General features: G+C 43.6%; 1 protein-coding gene across 2 annotated transcripts in view; it reads right to left on the bottom strand.

Annotated features, from left to right (window-relative positions):
- Window positions 1–3,710, bottom strand: part of ZNF235 (zinc finger protein 235) — a 73,789-nt gene extending 70,079 nt beyond the window's left edge. The window contains exon 1 of one of the 2 annotated variants that reach the window (XR_013996913.1): window positions 3,650–3,710. The gene's annotated coding sequence lies outside the window, so the exon portion shown is untranslated. Of the gene's footprint in view, window positions 1–214; window positions 418–3,649 lie in introns of those variants that run through there. The other variant, XM_081108164.1, reaches the window with a different exon arrangement.
- Between the last annotated feature and the right edge of the window lie 13,216 nt (window positions 3,711–16,926).

Here is a 16,926-nt window from a genome sequence, read left to right as displayed (position 1 = left end):
TCATAGAAGCATGAACAGACTGTTGAACCTCAGAGGGGAGGTAGGGGAGGGTGGGTGAGAAGAGATCAACCAAAGAACTTGTATACACCCATGGACACAAACAATAGGGTGGGGCAGGGGTAGGAATGAGTTTGAAGGGGTCAATGGGGGGAAAAAGAGGACATATATAATACTTTCAACAATAAAGATTTAATTAAAAAATAAAACAACTCACCAGGACAAAAAACAAAAAAAGAATGCAGCCTCAAAAGGTTCTATTTGGCCTGGCCAGTGTGGCTCAGTTGGTTGAGCATCATCCCATGAATCAGAAGGTCGCCAGTTCAATTCCATATCAGGGCCCATGCCCAGGTTGTGGGTTTGATCCCCAGTAGGAGGCGTGCAGGAGGCAGTGAATCCATGTTTCTCTCTCCTTCCTCTGAAATCAATAAAAAAAAAAAACATTAAAAAAAAAAAAAAGGTTCTGCCCAGCTGGTGTGACTCAGTGACTGAGTATCGAACCATGAACCAAGAGGTTACCTGGTCAGGGCCCATGTCCAGGTGGTGGGTTAGAGCCCCAGGGGAGGTGTGCAGGAGGCAGCCGATCGATGTTTCTATCTCTCTATCCCTCTCCCTTCCCTTCTCTCTAAAAAAATTAATAATATATTTTTAAAAAGTTTTAAAGAATGTGATTGACAAAAACTGGGTGTTGTTTCCTTTAAAAAAAAAAAAAAGTTCGGTCTGACATAAGTCCATTTACAAGACATTCTCAAAAAGACAAAACTCTAGTGTTATAGTGGTTGCTGGTGGTTGGTTACAGGGTGGTGAGGGGTGATTATAAAGGGAAAATAGGAGGGAAGTTTTGAGGGGTTATGGAACTGTATGTATCCGATGCTGGTGGTAACTACATAAATCTGCATATAAATCTGCAACTGTTAAAATTAATAGAATTTTTACATAAAACAAAAAAGAGTCAATTTTACTATACAGTACTTGTTTTTTAAAAATAACACCCTTTTTTTTCACCTGTAGAATGAAGGTAAGATCAGGTTTTTCTGAGAAGTAAATTAATATCTGTCAACCTTTGGAAACACTGCCTCACTCATAAAACACAATGTGACTGTTAGCTGTTCTCATTTCTACCAATGTGGTTCTGAGGAAATTGGTTTTAAATCATCAAAATAATTGCTCATGAACCTTTTAATTCTCTGAAATAGCTGGTGAATCCCATAGCTCATAATATTATGGGAGATTAAGGAGCATCTCCAAGGGTCATTTCTATTCTGCTTTGCCACTTAATTCCAACTTCAGAAACTGAACTGCAAACCCCTCATGCCAGCTGCCTTGAGTACCTGCTCTAACTGCAAACCCTTTTTCTTGATCTTGGATAGAAACAAGGTATGATAATCCATTTTTAACAATTATGGCAATACATCAATCACTACCATACTCACTCAACGCTGGGGATTTGCTTTAAAATACATGAAAATGTGGAGGGGAGGGGTTGATGCAAGACTGACATGTTAACAAGGGTTGAATTTGGGTGATGGCCCCACAGGGGTTCATCATTCTATTATTACATTTGGCTATGATTATAAATTCCCATAGTAAAAACTAAAAGGGAACTTAAAACCTATGATACCTATTTTGTAAAACTTAGGTAAAAATCCAAAAATAAATCTATGGAACAGGAAAACGTTAAAGGATTACTATTAACTCTGTATCCTGTGGTCCTGAATAATTAAGTCTTTTTCTTTATACTTTGTTCTCTTAATTCTTTAGATTCTCAACCTGTGGGTCGCGACCATCGGAAAACACATATAGCATATCAGATATTTACATTACGGTTCATAACAGTAGCAAGGTTACAGTTATGAAGCAGCAACGAAAATAATGTTATGGTTGGGGGTCACCACAACATGAGGAACTGTATTCAAGGGTCGCGGCATTAGGAAGGTTGAGAACCACTGCTTTAGAATGTGCAATCATTTCTACAATCAGAATTTGAACTATAAATAGTATTTCCAATGAAGTACAATTAAATTGCAGATAACAAAAAAAAATCTCATCAAACACTCAAAGCGCACGGGCACAGCTTTCATGGCCCTCTACAAAAATCCAACACATGCCTTCTCCAGCAGATACTAAACACGCTCAGAGCTAAGACAATGGATGGAAACTGCCTCAATCCAAATCCCAGCCCAGCGTCTCACTGTGTGGTTTAGGACAAGCACCTTATGCTCCAGGGTCTCCATTTCCTCATCTTTCACAGAAGAACAGCAGCACCCTGACCCCCACTGGGCTCTTGTGAGGCTGAAATGTTAATTCACATAAAACTCCTAGAATAGCCCTGGCCGGTTTGGCTCAGTGGATAGAGCGTCGGCCTGCGGACTGAAGGGTCCCGGGTTCGATTCCCGCCAAGGGCACATGCCCGGGCTGCAGGCTCCATCCCCAGAGGGGGCGTGTGGGAGGCAGGCAGCTGATCGATGATTCTCTCTCATCATTGATGTCTCTCTCTCTCCCTCTCCCTTCCTCTCTGAAATCAATAAAAATATATAACTCCTAGAATAATATCTTGCACTCAGTGCTTAAACATTATCGTTATTACTCGTGCCAAGTACTCCCCATCCCTTCCCGCATTATTCAACAAATAGCATGGCATCCTGGAACCGAAAGAAGTGAAGGGAAGTCTGCTCCCCTGAGAGATAAGAGGAAGGAGCGCGCCCAGTCCTCCGCCTTGAGGCTCCTGCTCCCCGTCTGCAGCCTTTGGAGGGGGTCAGGCTGGACGCAAAGGGGCGGAGGGGAACGGGCACGTCATCAGCTCCCGGCACAGGGGCAGGGGCACCCGGACCACAGCCAGGCGTGCCGCCCTCCAAGGATTAAAGCGAAAAGCGCTGTTAGAAATCCGGGCTCGGCCCCGCGTCCTTCCGAGATCAGCGCGGGGCCCGGAGCGCCGCCCCGCCCCGCCCGGGTTCACACGAGCTTCCAGGGGACTCGGCGCTTCTCCGGCAACCACGGGCGCATCGGTCCCAAAGGACGGGCTTTCGGGCTTTCCCTTCCACACCCTCGTTTAACTCTCAGAATACCCTTAATAATAAGGTGGGCGCGCTCACCCCGACTGAAAGAGGAGACGCAGTCAGAGACATGACGATGCTCTCCGAACATGATTTCGCTGGGAAGCGGCAGCGCCGGTCGGTGGCCGGGAAACGGTTTGGCGCAGCGGTTCTCAACCTGTGGGTCGCGACCCCTTTGGCGGTGGAACGACCCTTTCCCAGGGGTCGCCTAAGACCATCCTGCCTATCAGATATGGACATGACGATTCATCACAGTAGCAGCATGCCAGTGATGAAGTAGCAACGAAAATAATGTTATGGTTGGGTCACCACATGAGGAACTGTATTGAAAGGGCCAGAAGGTTGAGAACCACTTTGGGAAAGTACCGAACCCGGGAGGCCCTGCGTCCCAGCGCCGAGCGACCGGGCTGGGCCTGAAGCGGGGATGCGCGAACCGCCCACAGTCCCGCAGGCTCATTCAAAGGGACCACCAGCCCGCCCTTCCCCGCAGGCGGGCTCTCTTCCTCCGGGCGGCCGGCCTGCTCGCCACTGGCCCGCGGCAACGCGAAGGAAGGGCAGTGTGGGCGCGGGGAGAGGCCCACGGGGAGGTGACGGCTCACCTTTCCGAGAGGAATGAAGGCCGCGGCCTCGAGTACCTGGGGCGGAAGTGACTCTGCCTGCAGAGACCTCCTGGACTACGCTTCCCAGAATTCCCGACGGGAGCAGGAACTCAGCCTCAGCCTCCTGGAGCGGAAATTATCCAACTACAGTGACTACACTGTTCCCAGACTACACTTCCCAGAATTCCCAGGCCATTTCGTCGCCTTCCAAGGGCTAAAGTGCCGGCGGCTATAGCAAGAGTCTGGATTGTATTTCAGTTTACGGATCCAGAACGAATTCCATGACCCCGCTTTCCGGGAGCCGAAATGCTTCCAAACATAGAGAGCCGTACTGTATTGTGTATGCATGCTTTAAAGGCGGCTGCTCGGGAGTGCGAGGGCTCACCCTGTGGACTACACTTCCCAGTCTCCTGCGGGCAGCCCTTTCCGCCGAGCTGCCTTTGTTCTTTTGCGCAGTATTTGGGTAGTCCCAACTCTCTTTAGGAAAATCAGTCTGAATTCTATACTGTTAGGTGGGCGTGGTCACCTTCTCCTTTTTTTTCCCTCGAAAAAAAGTTTTTTCTGCAAACTTGACGGGGGTGAGGGCGAGATGGAGGTTTAGCTCCAACAAGAGATTAGCAAATATTGACGAGGGTAAAAGCTTGGTGATGGTTCTATGGAATGTTATCCTATTCTTAGAGCATTTTACCATACTAGTAAATTTCCAAAGTGAAAAAGAAAAAGAGGGGGGGGGGAATATGACATCTTTTAAAAATACGTATATTTTTATTGATTTCAGGGAGGAAAGGAGAGGGAGAAATAGAAACATCAATGAGAGTGTCATTGATCGGCTGCCTCCTGCACGCCCCCTACTGGGGATTGAGCCTGCACATGTGACCTCTTGGTTCATAGGTCCAAGTGACACCAGCTGGGCATGACACCTGTTTTGTAAAATGTAGGTAAATAAACATAAAAACCGGGGGGGGGGGGCATATTAAAATTCATATCCTGGGAATATAAATAATTCAAAATTTCTTCAAATTTCATATAGTCTCAATAATCAAAATATCAACTAAGTATTACTTGAAATAAAATACAATTAAATAATGAAAGATGCCTTTAAAAGCTTATTCACACCTTGCTGACCGGCTATTTCAAGCCAGACCTCGCCCGTGCAGCCGGCTACTTTTCTTTTCATAGTTTGGCAACCCACGGTTCTCCCCTATTGTTCCACAGACCAGTGTTTTGTTCTTCAGTAGTAGTTCAGCTGTAGGAACGCTAGTAATATCTTGGTAACTAGGATGCCAAGAACCAAGAAAGGCCCTAAGACAGATAATATAGTCTGTTGTAACTTTTTGCCTTCACCCCTTATATATCTTTTTATTAAAAAAAAATATTTTATTGATTTTTTACAGACAGGAAGGGAGAGAGACAGAGAGCTAGAAACATCGATGAGAGAGAAACATCAATCAGCTGCCTCCTGCACATCTCCTACTGGGGATGTGCCCGCAACCCAGGTACATGCCCCTGACCGGAATCGAACCCAGGACCCTTCAGTCCGCAGGCCGACGCTCTATCCACTGAGCCAAACCGGTTTTGGCCACCCCTTATATGTCTTGAAGTTGCAAACATAGCCACTCTCACTTTCACAAAGCATCTTTACTAAAATACCATATTTTATTATTTTTGCCAGATTATACATCTTGAATCTGATGCATCCTCTCCATGCAATCATTGTTTCATCGAGTGATCGCTGCTGCTTTGGTGTATATATAGAGATTTAAATTTCGAGATAAAGTAATACAAAAGAGGTCTGATGATCTATGTTACATGTTGTTCCTGAATTACCTTTCAGGTGAAAGAATATAAGTATTTGCTCGAACTCTTTTCAGTCTCAGTTTTTGGAAACATGGGTGATTCGAGTAAAGGATTGGCAGTCTTTCCATTCCGGCTTCTTCGTTAGTTCCATCAATATAGTTAAACCAAGAAACTTCTTTATAACCATGTAAGTGACATCCGTCCATGGTGAAGTTTTAGCAGAGGTTTCGTGGTATTTTTCCATTTGGTGATGCTATAAATTGGTTTGAAAAGTAATGAGATAAAAAAAATCCTTATCGACAAATAAATTGGTTACTTCACTTATACTTTGGGCCTTCAACCTGAAGATATGCCTGAAATATTTGTATAATCCTCCAAGGCTGGTAAAATGTCTTTTTCTGCCAAGCCTTCTTCAGAATCACTTGCACTGTCAGATACTATCACATTTCTCTTTTGCCTTCATGATGGTTTAATGTCATTACTGTGTTCCGACAAAGTACTGTCTTCCAGCTGACTACCAAAGTCACTCGGCCAATCAGACAAAGTGTCTGCACATAATTCGCTCATTCTTCTCTGCCAGGACAGGTCTTTTTAAAAAACGTTTGCCAGAATAGAAGATGGATGGAAAGAATTAGATATATTGCTCGTCACGTCTCTGGCAATACTGACTGACGAGTTGAAGAAAAGACATGCACAACAGAAAGAAAAACTAGGAATGGCCGAAATAAGTGCTGAGCAGTGAAGTGGCTTGTATCTCGCACTTCTTCTAATCTGAGCCTGAACAAAGATAACTAAGAACACAGACTAGAGCGCTCTTTTAAAACTCTACATTGCTTTCAGACTTTAAAATTACTTACATTAATGTTGTAAGTACTGTTAGTGGAAACAAGAGTTAACTCGTGACTGGTCAGCAAGGTGTTAACAGCCCAACTGGTGTGGCTCACTGGTTGAGCATCGCCTATGAACCAGGAGTTCATGGTTCGATGCCCCATCCGGGCACATGCCCGGGTTGCAGGCTCTATCCCCAGTAGGGGGTGTGCAGAAGGCAGCCAATCAATGATTCTCTCTCATCATTGATGTTTCTCTCTCTCCCTCTCCCTCTTTCTTCCTCTCTGAAATCAATAAAAAAATAAAAAAATATATAGATATGTATTTTAAAAGCTTATTAGCATAGCTTTCATAGTCCTTTACAAACTATTCCTTCCAAACCTGACAACAAACAGGTTAAGGAATAAGGGTGGAGCCTGAGAATAGCTCGGTTCAGTTCTCAACTCAGCTTCTTAGTAGTTGGATGACCTCGGTTAGGGAACTTTTGCTCTGCATCTCAATTTCCTCCTCTTTATTTATTTTTTTTTAATATATTTTATTGAGTTTTTTAAAGAGAGGAAGGGAGAGAGATAGAGAGTTAGAAACATCGATGAGAGAGAAACATCGATCAGCTGCCTCCCGCACATCTCCTACTGGGGATGTGCCCGCAACCCAGGTACATGCCCTTGACCGGAATCGAACCTGGGACCTTTCAGTCCGCAGGCCGACGCTCTATCCACTGAGCCAAGCCGGTTTCGGCAATTTCCTCCTCTTTAAATGAGTAAATAACTTCATTAGGCTATCATGAGGATTAAATGATTTATAGAAAGTCCTTAAAATAGTACTACTTAGCACTACATATTAACTATCACTATTATGCCCAAGTATTCCTCCCTCCCATCCCACATGTATTCAACAAACATTTGAACACGTAGCAGTGGGGTGGGCAACAGTCCCTTGCAGGCCAAATAAGTTCACAAAATCACTTGGTCTGGCTCTGCCAAGGCATTAGGGATGACTTAATTAAATGTTTGACCAAATATAACAGGCTAATTTTTAAGTTGATAATTTTGTATGGTCCTCGAATAATAATATAAACTAGAGGCCCAGTGCACTGTGCCCTCTAGCAGTCCGGGACCCCTTGGGGGATGTCCATCTACCAACTTTGGCCCGGAGAGCAGGCCTAAGCCGGCAGTCAGACATCCCTCTCACAGCCCAGGACCCCTCGCTCCTTACTGCCCGCCTGCTTGCTGCTCCTTACTGCTGCTGTGCTCACCAGCTGTGAGCCTGGCTCCTGGCTGAGTGGTGCTCCTGCTGTGGGCAGCTCCTGCATTGAGCATCTTCCCCCTGGTGGTTAGTGCACATCGTAGCGACTGGTCATTCTGGTCATTCTGCCTTAACAGTCGCTTAGGCTTTTATTATATAGATATCCAAATGGCTCTTGGCAGAAAAAAGGGTCCTCACCCCTGATGTAACAGAAAAAAGGTTCTCACCCTGAGGTAGCAGAAAAAAGGTTCCCACCCCTGATGTAGCAGAAAAAAGGTTCCCCACCCCTGATGTAGCAGGATGTGCTGGTTATAATTATTAAAGGCAATTTCTTCTCCCCTGAAAAGAGAGATTACATGGCAGGAACGATAGTAAATACTACTAAGGTGAGGTCCCAATGCTAGCAGCTTAAAGACTCATTCCCTCCTTCTTACTCTAGCCCTCTTTGAGAAGTCAGAGCTGGGGGAGCAAAGGAGGCTGGGAAAAATCAGAGCTGTGGTTCCCTTCTGCATGGATCACAGAGGACATTGCCATACACTACCCTGGAATGACACACACTTCCCACCCCCACTTCTTAATGAGGAGAATGGAGAGGGAGAGGCAGAGAGCAGAAGGAAGCCAAGATGAGCCCAGATTCCTCCAGGGATTAGGCGGGGAAAGGCCAGTAGCATTGTGGGTGGAACTCTGATCCGTTTCTGGGCTCATACAAACTTTTAGGGCATTTCTCAGGAAATTAAAACAGATTAATTAAAATAAACCCATCTTGCCTGGTCGGCGTGGCTCAGTGGTTGAGTGTCGACCGATTGCAGTTCAATTCCTGGTCAGGGCACATGCCTGAGTTGTGGGCTCGATCCCCAGTGTGGGGCGTGCAGGAGGCAGCCGATCAATGATTCTCTCTCTCATCCATGTTTCTATCCCTCTCTCCCTCTCCCTTCCTCTCTCTAAAAATCAATAAAAACATATTTAAAAAAAAAATAAATAAAATGAACCCATATTTACCACTTGTTTTAAACCTTTTATTTGTGACTGTCTCATTTAAATATCCAAACAACTCTATTAGGCAAGTACTTTTTTTTTTTTTTTCGGGCCTGCTTTGTATTCCCTTGATTATACAAAAAAAGAATGTGAGGCACAGACAGCTTGTTACTTGCCCAATCTTATACCCCTAGGAGGTGACAGCTGTCTGGTCAGTCCAGGAATAGGGACAGAGAGCACAGAACACTGGAGACCCTCAACCCGCCGACCAGGGGGGCCCAAACCCAGCCTCTGCCACTGGCTACAGATTCTCTTCCAGAAGGCCAAGGACGTGTGGCAGCTGGTCCTGTGCCAAACAAAACAGCTTTGCTGTCCTGTGCCTGACTCAGCTTCCTCATAAGGGTGAATGCCACCCCCTCACTTCCCTGGAGCAGAAGTGACTCTGTCCACAATTCTTGGATTACACTTCTAGAATTCCCAGAGAGATAATTTGTCACAACCTGCTCCCCCCTGCAGTGGAAGTTCACCAACCCCACAGAGCTCTTCGACTACACCTCCCAGAACCCTCGGGAAGAATTGGCATGTCATTGCTTTACCAGAGCGGAGGTTCAGCTGTTGTCCACAATGCTTGGATTATATTTCACACGATTACCGAGTAGAGCACAAACTTCTTAGCCCTGTCCTCTTTGAACGAGAATACATTAAAAAATACAGGATTGCCCTGGCTGGTTTGGCTCAGTGGATAGAGTGTCGGCTTGCGGACTGAAGGGTCCTGGGTTTAATTCTGGTCGAGGGTACATGCCCGGGTTGTGGGCTTAATCCCCAGTGGGGGACACGTGGGAGGCAGCCGATCAGTGATTCTCTCTCATCATTGATGTTTCTATCTCTCTCTCCCTCTCCCTTCCTCCCTGAAGTCAATAAAGATATATTTTTTAAAAAATACAGGATTCTCTCTATGGCTGGTATGGCTCAGTTGTTAGAGTGTGGCCTTGCACACCAAGGGTGGCAGGTTCGATTCCTGGTCAGGGCACCTACCTAGTAGGCTGCCAGTTCAATCCCCAGTTGGGGCGCATACGAGAGGCAGTAGATATATGTTTCTCTCTCTCACTGATGTTTTTTTCTCCCTTGCTCTCTCTAAAAAAATCAACAAACATATTCTTGGGTTAGGATTTTTTTAAAAAAGGAATGAAGTAATAATACAGGCTACAAAATGTTGAAAACATTACACCAAATTAAAGACGCCAGTCATAAAAGACCACATATTGTATGATTTCCATATAGTTCCCCTTAAAGGGCCAATACACAAACATACATGGTCCCACTCCCTCTGAGCTCCAGTGGCTTAGGGGGATCCAGGGATATAAGGGGAGGAACTGGATTGTCTGTAATTGAAGAAAGAACTCAGGGACGGCTTTCTTCCAGACAGGGGTGCTCGCAGGGGTCATTGCTGAGACCTCCCCTGTTGCAGAGTTGACTGGCAGCCATATCTGAGTTTCCATCAGCCTGGTTCACACTGTTTGCTCAGCCCTGGTAATCCCTGAGACTGAGCCCCATCCAATTTGCAGCTATACCAAGCTGTTTGAAGCACCATTTCCATATGAATAACCTGTCCTGGCTCAGGCTTTAGACCTGGCTAAAATCTCCCAAACAAGCACCAGCTGGGTTCACCAAGACCTGGCACTAGCAGTAGCCTGCCTTATTTCACAGCTTGGCCTCACCTGGGCACTTCCAAGCCCAACACAAGTAGCAGCCATCTGCAGATTGCTCTGTAGTTCCTGCTTAGATGGAGCCAGGCAGTGGCTGACTTTGCACCTCCCAAGAGGCTCCAGAGCCAGTGCATTCGGGGCACAGCTTCAGACTATACCAGATTACAATGCTACATACCCATAAGTGACATAATCAAGGGGCAGACTCAGTGAACACCAAAGCCCCACTGAAGCAAGTCCTGACCCATAGGGGTATCTCTTGCATAGCAGCTCTTCAACTGTAGTCACAGCTGGTCTGCACAGCCAATTGGCCTGAAGGTCAACTCCTCCAAGTGATGCTAACAGCAATCAAGGCTCAACTGCAACAAGACTGTGCACATAGCCCACACAGGGGCCCACCCAGAGTGCCCAACTCAGGTAACTGGGGAGGCTGAGTCACTGGGCCCTACAGGACACCTACTACACAAGGTAACTATCAATTACAGGAGACATAGCAGCTCTACCTAATATATAGAAGCAAACACAGGAACGCAGCTAAAATGTGGAGACAAAGAAACATGTCACAAATGGAAGAACAGAAGAAATATCCAGGAAAAAAACTAAATGAAATGGAAACAAACAAATGACTAGATGCAGAATTCAAAACAATGATTATAAGGATACTCAAAGAACTTAATGCGAGCTTTAAGGGACTTAGTGAGACTTTCAAGGATCTTAGAATTTTAAAGACATGAAAAAGGATCAGTCTGAAATTAAGCATACATTAACTGAAATAAAGAATAATTTACAGGGATTCAACAGTAGAGTAGAAGATTCTGAGAATCAAATCAGCAATTTGGAATATGAGGAAGCAAAAATACCCAATCAGAAGAACAAAAAGAAAACAATCCAAAAATATGAAGATAGTGTAAGGAGCCTCTGGGATAACTTCAAGCACACCAACATTCACATTATGGGGGTGCCAGAAGGAGAAGGGAGAGAGCAAGATATTGAAAACCTATGTGAAGAAATGATGACATAAAACGTCTCCTACCTGGTGAAAGAAGTACAGATTTACAAGTTCAGGAAGCTCAGGGAGTCCCAAACAAGAGGAACCTGAAGAGGCCCATCATAATTAAAGACACATCATAATTAAAATGCCAAAGGTTAAAGGCAAAAAAAGAATCTTAAAAGCAGCAAAAGAAAAGCAGTTAGTTATCTACAAGGAAGTGCCCATACGACTGTCAGCTGATTTCTCAACAGAAACTTTGCAGGCAGGAGGGGAATGGCAAGAAATATTCAAACTGAAGAAAAGCACAGGTCTACAGCCAAGATTACTGCAGTCAAGCTATAATTTAGAATTGAAGGTCAAATAAAGAGCTTCACAGACAAGAAAAAGCTAAAGGAGTTCATCACCACTAAAGCAATATTACATGAAATGTTGAAGGATATTCTTTAAGCAGAGGAGGAGGAGGAGGAGGAGGAGGAGGAGGAGGAGGAGGAGGAGGAGGAGGAGGAGGAGGAGGAGGAGGAGGAAGGAGAAGAAGAAATTTAAACAATATAATGGCAATAAATATCTATTGACAATTGAATCTAAAAGTCAAAATAAATGAAAAAGGAATCTAATGAACAAAATAAACTGATGAATAAAATAGAACCAAAGGCATGGAAACATGGAACAGACTGATGAATCTGGAAGGGAAGTGCAGGGGGGACGGGAAGAGATTAACCAAAGAACTTATATGCATGTATGCATTACCTATGGACACAGACAATAGGGTGGTGAAGGCCTGGAGTAAGGTGGGAACTGGGCGGGAGGGCTTATAGGGGGGAAAGTGGGGGGGGGGGGGCACCTGTAATACTCTCAACAATAAGATTTAAAAATAAATAAATTTGAATAGTACAGGTATCCAATGGTACCATATTGGATAGTACAGCTCTAGACTATTGTTTCAACTTGCACTTTTAGGCCGAGGAACGGTATGGATTGATTTGTGTGTATGGTGTGAGATAGAAGTCAAGGTTCATTTATTTCCCCCATGGGCATTTATTGATGTGATCATCTTTCCAGCAGCTCCTCTGTTGTATATCAGGAGGGCTACCAGACCTGAACTCTATTGTTTCACTGGTCTGATGGCCACCATTGTGCATTACCACTGTTTTAATAACTGTAATTTTAAAATAGGTTTGACATTTGATAGCATAACACCTCCAGTTGTGTAGTTGTTCTTGATTCTTTCCTATTCTTGGCCCTTTAAATGTCTATATGCATTCTAGAATCAAAAGGCCTACCTGTATCCTACCTGATTTGGCTCAGTGGGTAGAGCATCAGCCTCGGCACTGAAGTGTCCGGGGTTCAATTCTGGTCAAGGGCACCGTGCTTCGGTTTCAGACTCAATCCCTGGCCCTGATCAGGGTGCATGTGGGAGGCAACCAATCAATGAGTCTCTCTCACATTGATGTTTCTCTCTGTTTCTCCTCCTCCCTTCCAATTTCTCTAAAAATCCATGGAAAAATATCCTCAGGTGAAGATTAATAACAACAACAAATTCCTGGTTATTTATTGAGATTGTATTGCAACTATAGATCAATCTGGAGAGAACTGATATTTTTTTAAGTCTGTCATTCATTTAGGTCTGTGATTTCCCTTGTTTTATTGTTTTCTGTGTAGAAACATTTCTTAATTAGAATTAGTCCTGGGTATTTGATACTTATAATTTCTTTATAAATTCTTTCACTTCCCATATTCTAATTCTTGCTCATATATAGGAATACCATTGTATGTTGTGGCCTATATTTACTAATCCCAATGTCTTATTTGAAGGTTGTTTTGGAATTTCTACATACATAATAATTTCATCTGTAAATAATGAGTTTTCTTTCTAATTTGTATACCTTGCTTAATTATTGTTACTTCACACTGGCTAAGATATGTAATTAGGGATAGATTGTTAGATAGGCAGTCTTGTGTTATTCTTGATATTAAGGGATCATCTCTGGTGTGCAACTATTAAGAATCATGTTTGGCACAGCCCATGTGGCTCAATGGTTGAGCTTCAACCTATGCACCAAGAGGTTGCTGGTTTGATTCCCGGTCAGGGCACATGCCTGGGTTGCAGGCTGATTCCCCAGTACAGGGCATGAAGGAGGAGGCAATCAATCAATGCTTCTCACCGATGTTTCTATGTCTCCCTACCTCTCCCTGCCTCTCTCTCTAAAATAAATAAAAACATACTTTAAAAAATCATGCTTGCAGTGGCTATGAGCCTATCAATCTACTAGACTGTTGAGACAAACATCTATGAACTGCTATTGTGAGCTGGGTACAGTTTCCATTGCTTGACATATATTAACTAATTTACTCATAACATACTAAATGTTAGCCTCATTTTACAATGAAGAGACAGAGGCAGAAATGTTTCATTTACCTATGTAAGGACACGCACTGCTACGCGGTCACACCAGGGTCTCACCTTCAGCAGTCTGATTCTATATTTATTCCCTTCGGCACCATAACCATTCTAATGGTTTCACTGGCGATTTCTACCACACATTTAAAGAATAATGACCATTATTCTACACAACCTTGGCCAAAAAATAAGAGAGGCCAGTATTATACTCATACAAAAACTAGACAAAGAATAAAAAAAAGGGGCGGGGGTGGAACATCTGAGAGCTTGCTCTGACTTCCTGGCATATGTCATCATTTTGGCTCAAATAAACTCATAAAAATCCTTAACAAAATAAATTAATAAAAGGAATGGGGGGAAAGCTACAGAGTAAATAAAATAAAAACTGAAGTGATCACAAAAATCTAATTATTAACTTCATTAGGTGTGATAATAATTTTGTGGTATTGTAAAGAAAACAGTCTGTGTTTAAGAGATGCCTATTGAAGTAAGTAGGGTGTGAAATGATGGATCAAGGATTTGCTTTAAATTATTTCAGCATTTAAGATAAAAAGGGAAAGGGGATGAGAGTTAAAGTGAATGTACAAAATCTTCCTAATTGATGAATTTGGGTGATGAATATATGGGGGAGGGGAACTGTATTTTCTCTTTGGGTATTTTTGAAATTGTCATAATTAAGAATTTGGAGAACCTGTTCAATCCTGCTACTTATGTGAATTAGGGCAATGTTTTTAACCTCCCTGAGCTAATTTCCTCAGGTTACAATGGGAATAACATAACTTACCTCACTGGGAATGGGGGCCCTACAGTGTCCCTCAATGGATGTTAAGCTCCCCTCATGGGAGAGATGTATCCGTCTTCTGAGGATGGACAAGGTGTTTAACAAAGGAAGGAAATCTCACTTCCCTGGAATTTGTTGAACTGTCCTCCTTTGGAACAGGAGGTGAGAAATATGAAAGAAGAGATTCCATAACGTCAGGTCGGCCTGGCCTTCCTGGACTAGGCAGTCTGGGCATCACCTGGTATAGAAAGTGTAACAATTAACCAGCTGAGACTATTGGTTCCTCCTTACCTGAACCACTTACTCACACACCCTTTGCCTTGGAGATACTTCACCTTTCTTTTCTCTCTCAATAGGCTGCGCCCAACTCTCACAAGACATTCTCACCTCTCTCCTCACACGTCTGAGTCAAATCCTCCATGTTCTTTTCCGTCTCTAAGTCTCCCCCGTGCCGGCACACTACCGACCCTAATTACCAGGACAGGAAGTTACAGGATAACTGATTTGAAAAGAAATCACAGGAAGGATTCCTATTGATAGAGTTATCTGGTTTGACTTTTAAAAAACATATTCATGTCTAGATGAGACCTGTTGCCCAAAGGACTCCCCAAACTCATTCTCACCAGCAAGGATTTTACCCACCCGAATCTCCATGTTTCTAGAAACATTTAGTGCACAGACTACACAATGAAACATGGTGGTCTCTGCCCTGGAGGAGTTCAAAGTCCAATGAGCTCTGCACGTTAGAGAATTAACATTAGCCACATCTAATCAGTTTTAAATCCCATGTATTACATTTAAAAAAAAAATTTTTTATCACTAAATATTGATTTTTAGAAAGAAAGGAGATAGAAACATCAGTGTGAGAAACACAGTTCTGTTGCCAGTCACATGCACCCTGACCAGGGATCAAACCGTAATGTTCGTATGGGCCCTGAAGGGGAATCGAACCCACAACATTTTGGTGTACGGGATGACGCTCCAACAAGCTGAGCCACCTGGCCAGTGGTATGTTACATTCTTAATGAGAGGTGTTATATTTATGGAACCTAAGACTATATGATTCCTTTCAACAGTTCCCTGGTGAAATTCTCCATATTTGATTGAACATATTAAAAGAAGTTATTTAAAAATCCATGTTTGGTAACTCCAATATCTGGACCATCTGGGGGTCAGTTTCATCATCTGTCCCTTTGTTCTGGGTCACGTTCTTATGTCCACTAATGACACAGTTGAGCATTGGTTCTGGATTTCTGATGGTGACATAAAACTTGAGATATCATGGATCGTAAGTATCCAGTATCTGGAATGCAAAGTCTAGAAAAAAAAATTTGGGTACATATACACCTGTTTGAGTAAACCATTCAAGCAAGCAAACCTAACAACCACTGAAGCACCAGAGAAATATGGGGTGGTGTCCAAAGCGTACTGTATCTTAAAAACATAACATCCAAAATCCTATTATATGTTCCCCCGCTTTTCACCCACACCCCTTTCTCATGAATCTTTAGGAATTAAAATCAAGTTTTCCTTTTCTCATTCTGTTGGTTTCAATCACAAAATAAGACAGAAACTGCTTTAGCCAATTTGGCTCAGTGGATAGAGCATCAGCCTGCGGACCAGAGGGTCCCGGGTTCGATTCCGGCCAAGGGCACATACTCGGTTGCAGGCTCCTCCCCAGCCCGGGCCCTGGTTGGGGCGCTTGCAGGAGGCAACCAATTGGTGTGTTTCTCTCACATCGATGTTTCTCTCTGTCTTTCCCTCTCCCTTCCACTCTCCCTAAAAATCAATGGAAAAATATCCTCTGGTGAGGATAAACAACAACAACAAAAATAAGACAGAAACTTTACACAACTAATGCTAACCGGCACAGATGAAGTCATAAATGATAAGATAAACACTTCAGCCCATTACTGCTTGAAAAGTGAAGTTTAGCAGAGCTCAGGAGCCAACTGCAAAAATCTTGCAAATTGCACACTGCATGATTTGATGTATTTATAATAAGTGATCATTTCCTTGAATTAAGGTTTCTTATAAAAATGCTTTTCCTATTACAATTTATTATGATTAGTAGGGTTTGAGCTCAGCAAAATTTTCAAGTAGTTATCCTATTTTTAAAAAATGTTATTGCCAAAACCGGTTTGGCTCAGTGGATGGAGCGTCGGCCTGTGGACTGGGGGGTCCCGGGTTCGATTCTGGTCAAGGGCATGTACCTGGGCTGCGGGCACATCCCCAGTGGGAGATGTGCAGGAGGCGGCTGATCGATGTTTCTCTCCCATCGATGTTTCTAACTCTCTATCTCTCTCCCTTCCTCTCTGTAAAAAATTAATAAAATATATTAAAAAAATGTTATTGATTTCAGAGAGGAAGGGAGAGGGAAAGAGAGGGAAACATCAAGGATGAGAGAGAATCAGTGATTGGCTGCCTCTTGCATGCCCCACACTGGGGATCGAGCCTCAACCTGGGAATCAACCATGACCTCCTGGTTCATATGTCAGTGCTGAACCACTGAGCCACACTGGCCAGGCAGTAGTTATCCTACTTAGAATGGTTTTT

Source organism: Myotis nattereri (genome assembly GCF_964212035.1).
Source record: "Myotis nattereri genome assembly, chromosome: 15".
NCBI classification, from domain to species: Eukaryota; Metazoa; Chordata; class Mammalia; order Chiroptera; family Vespertilionidae; genus Myotis; species Myotis nattereri.
The sequence above is the reverse complement of the archived record's forward strand: the minus strand, read 5'-3'. Positions and strand labels throughout refer to the sequence as shown.